Source organism: Nyctibius grandis, chromosome 11 (assembly GCF_013368605.1).
Source record: "Nyctibius grandis isolate bNycGra1 chromosome 11, bNycGra1.pri, whole genome shotgun sequence".
NCBI lineage: Eukaryota > Metazoa > Chordata > Aves > Nyctibiiformes > Nyctibiidae > Nyctibius > Nyctibius grandis.
In genome coordinates, this window is record NC_090668.1 from 4357838 (window position 1) to 4364981 (window position 7144).

Genomic DNA, 7144 nt, shown 5'->3' on the forward strand with positions numbered 1-7144 from the left:
TCTGGATACTGCGGATGAACGCTAAGGATTGCAGGGGGGCTTTCAGAGGCTGAGCAACTTGGCAATAAAATGAGACAAAAGGCAGCGTCAGGGAAGTGACACACATGGGGAAACCAAGCCCAGCCTCACGTCTGAAGTGATGGGCTCTCAGACTGGGAGCTCTGACAGGCCGTGAAAACATCCCCTCAGCACCCAGCAGAGGTCAAAACTGCAAAATCTCTTCATCAAAACTGATAGGAAGGGTTAGGAAAAGGTAGAGATGACATTGGAGGTGCCACTATTCCCTGGTCAGCCCCGGCCTGTGTGTGGTGCTGGTCCCCCCATCCCAAGGACAGAGCGGAGCTGGAAAATGCGCAGAGAAGGGCAGACAGGATGACCAAAGGTTTCCACACACACGGTGCGTGATGGACCAAGGCGCTTTGGCACAGAAAAGAGACAACTGGGGCCACAGGGAAGAGATCTGCGTGTCCGGGGGAGGGTGGGGAGAGACTGGTAGATCAGGGATAAACACGGGGAGGTGACTTGGCGCGCAGCAGCCCTCCCTGCCACGGGCCGCTGCAGATGCTACGTGGTTTAGGAACTAGACCGGACAAACCCACAGAAAGAAATCCATCAAGCACCGCTAAATACAAAGACTGGCACAAGGAGCCTTGCAAATATTTAGAGGCAGGGATCGCACCCAGGGGAGACGTTCCTACATATTTGCACCACGAGACCATCAAAGACTGGGCAGTGGGTGAGATGGGCTGCTCTCCCCGCAGCAGCTGCCCGTACGCAGTGATATTGCTCCCAGACACATCATCAGGCAGCACACTTCCATTTGGCAAGACGTTCCCAGTCTGGACAGAGTCCCTCTTTCAGCAGCCCCTCATCGTCACACCAAGCACATCCCCCACCAGTTGCACCATAGAACTTAGGAGCCCACAAGCTTTGTTCCTCCCTTCCAAATATCCCAGCTCCCATCAGGCTGGAAGGAAACAGCACGGAGCAGCGATGCCCACCCATCCCAGCTCACTGCCAGGGCAGGGAGCAGGCTGGCATGGGAGGGATGCTCTGCACAAGGTGATCTGCAGCAACCTCTCACCCCGGCCTGCTGCTGTGAGTTGCACAGGGGTGGCAAGGGCCAAAGACAAGCGGTAAGTTGGGGGAAAGCAAGGAGGAACATGGAGAACATGGGCCCACACCAAGTCCCACGTGTGACGTGACACGCTGCTCCTCCCAAGCATCACAAACTGGGACATTTCTGCATCAACACTCACACACATGATGCAGACCCGGGCTTTGTAAGTGCGTTCAGGCCACTCGGACGCTGCCTGTCCAGACATGTGAAATATGCCCAAAGCACGTACCTTTACCAAATGGAGCAAACCCTTGCAGACACTTTTTGCAGCTCCCCAACCTTTCTGTCAAAAGAAATCATTATGCGGTTGATAATATAATCGAAACCACGCCGATTGACTGAAAGAAGAGGCGACAACTCGCCGACAGACATCTGCCAGGTCAGAGCCAGACACGTCGGTCATCACCGAGCGCCTTTTCTGCCTCTGCTCTTAGCGCTGACAGCCCTCTGCACATCCACGGACCCGGGCGTCGTAACTGCTCTCTGGTGTGATCCATTATTTCATTAACACCCGACGAGGTGTGGAGAGCCGTGGGGAACTTCATTTCCACAAAGCCAGGCACAGCACCCTGGAAATGGGCCAGCGAGAGAGCTGGGTGACAGATAGGAGAAAAAAAAAATTGCTTCAGGACTGACACAGAGGGTGAAAAACGCCTCTTTCACCGGCAAATGCCACGTATGGGTTTGAGGGAAATTTCCCCACAGCCACATGTAAACTCTTTGGCGTTATTTTTTTTCCCGTACGATCGTTTCACACAGGCTCAAGCCCTGGAGTGCTGAAGCCGTACTCAGTGCCCGTGGGGACAGGGATGCCAAGCCACAGGAGCCCTCTGCCTTTGGTATTTCCCCAGCAAAACTACGCTTGTGGCAGGGAAATCTCATGACAGATGCCAGCGTGGTGGCAACAGCGATATTATATCATGCAAATCTCGCGGCCCCATCCAGCCACCCGCTTTCACCCTCTGCCCAGCCACGCTGATGCTTTCAGGGCTCCAGTCGTAGCACAAATTCAACCCCTACATTGCTGGCCCTCCGGTGGGGCGGCCGAGGAGGAACATCTGCATCCACAGGGTATGATTTGCCCCTGCCAGAGATCTTGACCCTGCAAGGGCAGAGCGGTTTCCAGGCGGGATAAGCTGCCTGAATTCCTCCTCTGAACGAACAAAGGAAGCGGGACCAGCTGGGAGAGCACGGATCTGAACTCGATAGCAAGCGGTAAAGTGGAATTGATTGGAGCCGCCGGCGCTCATCGATCTGAGGCAGAGCAAACTAAGGAGCTGGAGCGTTTGCAGCTCAATCAGAGTGACGTGCCCGTTGGAGGCCTGTGCTCTGGGGCTGGCAGGGGACCTGTGCACCCCAGCAAAGTGTTAATGGTGGGTTTGATTAATCCAGCTGCAATGGCCATGCTCACACAGCTGAGTCCTTCTCCAGACAGACTCCCACTGGCTTTACATTGCCTAGGGGGTGTGAACCATCCCTGGCACCCCCTTATATCTCTTAATAGGGCTGTCACCAACCATCAGGAAGATGGGCACGGCGGAGAAGAGTAAAACAAGGGCCGTTCTCCCCACACGGAGGGGAACAAGTGCTTTTGCCACCAACCCAGCCCTGTGCCTCTGAAAGGGCTGGGTGGCAGAAAATGAAGGTGAATTCAGAGGGGAGTGCAAGACGCGGAGAGGTGAGCACCGGGCAGGCTGCCTGGCAGCACGTGGCTGCATGTTTTCTGCCCGCTCAGCATCACAAAGAGGGGTTAAGAGGTGGCTGTGTGCAGGCTATAAATCCCTGCTGTGGGAGGAGGCTCCACTCACAGCGCAGACAAAGGCACAGTGAGAGCTCGGGCTGGCAGCTGGAATGAGGCAGGGCACATATGAACACGTGGCAGCATTTATACAGGGCTGCGGGCTGGCTGACTCTCCCCTGGGATGCTTTTATCACATCCCAGCTCCAGCTGGATGCTGGACCCACAGGGAAAGGGCTCAAGAGGCTGCTCCAGGCTTTGTGCTCCCTGGAGGTCAGACAGGACAGCTTTGGTGAATCTCTGCTCCATATATTTTGGGGACCATTTTCCCTGGTCCCTGAACGTTGGAGCCAGGCAAGGGGATCCCAAAACATAACCAAGCAGAAAATCAGTCTGTTGTAGCCTGTTTGCCTGCCTTACATAGTGCTGGCAGACTGGAAAATGTCCTTTCAACCTTGGGCTTTAGAAGAACCAGGACCATCTCATGCACTGCTGTGGGCTCATAAAGCCTCTCAAGAGCATCAGAGCTCAACATTCATTTCAAGAAATGCTTGAGTCCTTCTCCTTCAGTCCTTGGGGCACATGCACCATGAGCTAGAAGAGGATGGGGAGGTGGATGGTGGGGACAGAGCCATGTCAGGTTGCTTGCAACTGTCTCTCAGCTCAGATGTGCTGTCCTTCACCCCCAAAACCCACCTAAACCTTCACCCCAAAAATTATCCCAGCCCCAGGACCCTTCCCTGGCCTGCCCTTGCTCCAGCATCCTGCACTGGCCCGGCAGTGCCTGTGGGTATGGGAATACGGGATACTGGGCTCGCTGGTGTAACTCAGTGGAGCTGCTCTGATTTCCCTCAGAAGGAAGGTGGGCTTTCAGCAGCAGAGCAAATTGCAAGCTGAATTTATGGCCTCCGAATACCCAGAGATGACAGTGCTGGCCTATGTCAGTGCACAGTTTTCTATCAATCACCAGTAAAACACGGAGCACCTGCTCGCAGCGCTGGCATCCGTCCCGCCTCCCCAGGCACCAGCACTGCTCTTGGGGCTGTTTTAGGGATCTGAGACCGAAAGAGGAGGCGGTGGGGATCACTCTGCCTCCCATCTGCCTCCTTGAGATGGGGGAAGGAGGCCAGGGGCTGCCCCAGCAAAGGAACAGCTGGAGAGGCCGCTCGAGGGGCAAAGCAGCTGAGACAGCCATGCAGTGATGAATTGCTCTTGTCCCTGTGCCAGACGGAAGATTTATGTTTGTGCCACGGAGTGGCAACGTCTGGGCCCGGCAGCGCTCTCTGCCTGGCTGCACTGGCGTTTCGACATTGCAGGCACCTTTAAAATCCCATCGAACAGAAACCACAGGCATCAGAGGGCTTGGAGAAGAGTCACCGAGGGACAGAGCAGGGTGGGAAGAGCAGAGGTGCCTGCCTGGAGCAGCTGTTCTGCCCAGGTGCTGAGCAGAGCCCAAAGGGATCAGGTCGTCCAGCAGATAGACGGTCCCCCAATGCCCCCACAAGCTCATCCCTTTTCCTTCACACTGCGTGAACACATCCTGGCAGGTCCAAACCATCCAGGACAGACCAGCAGGATCCTGTGGACAAAACCAGGCAGCAGAGGGCTGTTGGGGCCCTGGCAACCTGGCACGATTTCATTAGGAGCGGTCGTATCCGAATCCTGTTGGGGAAGGCAGCCCACAGGTAGGAAGCTGTGCTGGGACAGGACCACCACAGCCAGTGATGGGTGGCAGCAGCTTCATGCCTCCTCTTCCACACCCGCCAGGCCCCTGCCACTTAATCTCCGTGTCCACTCGCCACCACCCTGCTGACTTCCATGTTTGGCCGACTCCTCCTTATCGCTGCAGCGTTTATCTCGGTCGCGCCTGTTCCAGCAGTTGAGATCATTGTTATTCTGCTGGCTTCCCCCTTCCAGAAACGTCTGCCGAGCATCCAAAGCATGAGCCCCGCTGCCTCCTCCTGCCCATGGAGGAGCCTGCGCCATGCACACCACGTGAGCGAGGCCTGGCACGCACCCACGCAAACGTGAGCCCTGCACCATGCCAGGCCAAGAATTGGGATCCACCATGGTGGACACCAGCCTCAGACGTCCTGCTCTGCTGCCCGTGCAAGTGCTTGAGGAGGAATCCCCTTGTCACTGTGTGCATCGCTATAGGTTCTCCGACCCCACCAGGCATGGACAGCATGTCCTGCCAGAGGTGCTCCACATCTCCACACCATCCTACCTTTTCCCTTAGGTGCTTCTTCCCCACCACCGCTACGCTGACCCAACACAGCATTTGTCCAGGGCCAAGCGTGAGAGCTGGCTGTCGTGGAGCTGGGCTTGTCCTTTTACCGGTGACACCACCACCTCAGCCTGGAGGAAGGCACAAGAGGCCAGGCACAGGGCAGCACAAGGGTCTCTCTCCACCACAAGCTCGTGCCTTGACATTCAGCGGTCACAGTGACCCCACCTCTACAGCTCAGCTGTCCCCTATCCTGTGGATGGCTGTGTGGTCAGATCTCTTTACGGTGCAGCCAAGGGGCTGATGACGGTATTAAACTCCCTGGATGTGAGAAGAGGCACACGTATCTCCTACCAGTGACTCTGCGTCCACTTTAGGTCCAGCATGAGGACACGGATGGTGACAGGGTTGGCCACAGATGAGCAAGAGCAGTGTTCTTGCAGCTGGGAGAGACAGACAGGGATCGTTGGAGGGCAGACAAGGGCAGCACTGGGGCAGGAGCGCAGTACCAAAAGCCACGCGGACACCCAGGTCATTCAGTGATACCACCAAAAAGCCCCTCCTCCACCATCTCCTGGTCAGCCAGGTTTGATGTGGAGAGTGTCTCCCATTGCAAAGGGTCTCACCATCGCTCAGGGACCAGCATGCACACCAGCGCCCAGGGCAAGTCAGCAGTGAAGAGGCTGAGGGAAGGAGGAGGTGGGAATAGAGACAAAGAGAGGACTGTTCTGTCTTCCTCCACCACTCTGAGCTCTTTTGGGTTGGATAGGAGCAAGATGAGGAGGCCAGAGGGGCAGGAGAAATTACTTCATGGAGTAATAAAGGTGCACAGGGCCTTCCTCTGGTTTGTCCCAAGCCTCAGGAAGGCTCTTTTAGATTTAGGATTCACCAGCTGCAGCAGATGATACACAAGGACAGAGGTGGTGCAGGGACATACCCCTGCCCAGCACGAGCAGAAGGGCTGCAGGAGACCTCTGCCTCTTCCAGCAACCCCTCCACACGTAGGCAAAACACGTGTGTGAGACGATGCTGAGCGATGAGCTCATTGCGCACGTGGGATCAGGGGTTTCTTTGACCAGCTCTTCTCCCTCGTGCAGCTCAGAAGTGTGAGTCATCTGGGCCATCCAAGTGCCTGGAAGTGCCATGATCGCTCTAAAAATATTTTACACAGAGAAATCCTTTTGATCCCAGGTGTTTTGAATTCTTCACATACCTGTGAAAATAAAAGAGCCTTTAGTACTTGGAGCGCTGTGAAAATCAGCAGCAGCGGTGACGGCAAACTGGCATTAACTATTAATGTGTGTGTCAGCAGGAAGAAAGAGGAGCAGCAGCACAGACTGACGCCCACCACTTTTTGGGGCCACAGAGATAAATTTCATTGTTAGTCCCTCATCTTCCTCTGCGGGTTCACATGCCCTGATGTGCCGAGTCGTTAACACTGCGGTAAAGAGAAACTTTATTCCCTGAGAAACACCCACGGGTGGGATTACAGCTTTGGGGGGGGTATTGGGGTTGGGTTAGGGACACGGTGAGGGTCGGGGTTAGGGGCAGGACGAGGGGAAGGGTCGGGATAAAGGTTGGGTGAGGGATGGGGCTATGGCTGGGCGCAGGGAGAGGGTGAGGATCACAGTCTGGCGCTGGGCCGAGGTCAGCGAAGGGGGTAAGGGGTCAGAGAGGGTTAAAACCGGGTTGGGGGGGGTTAGGCTTAGAATGAGGGTTAGATCCGGGGCTGGGGGGAGGGGAGGAGTGAGGCGGGGCCGAGGGTCAGGGCAGGGAGCGGGGATCAGGGCTGGGCCCGGGGAGGGCCGGGCGGTGGTCCCGCTCCGTGGGGGTCCCGGGGCAGGGTGAGGGGGCGGGCCAGGCCCTGCCCCGCGGGGCCCCACGGCGACGCCGCGCAGGCGCACACGGGAGAGAGCGAGCACCCCCGTCACTCCGCGTCGCCACGGAGACAGCGCGGGGCAGGGGCGGAGCGGGAACCGTCCGGGCCCGCCCGCGAGTCCCGCCCCGTCAGCGCTAAGGGCCGCCGCGGCGCAGCGTCACAGCAGAGCCCCGGTAGCGC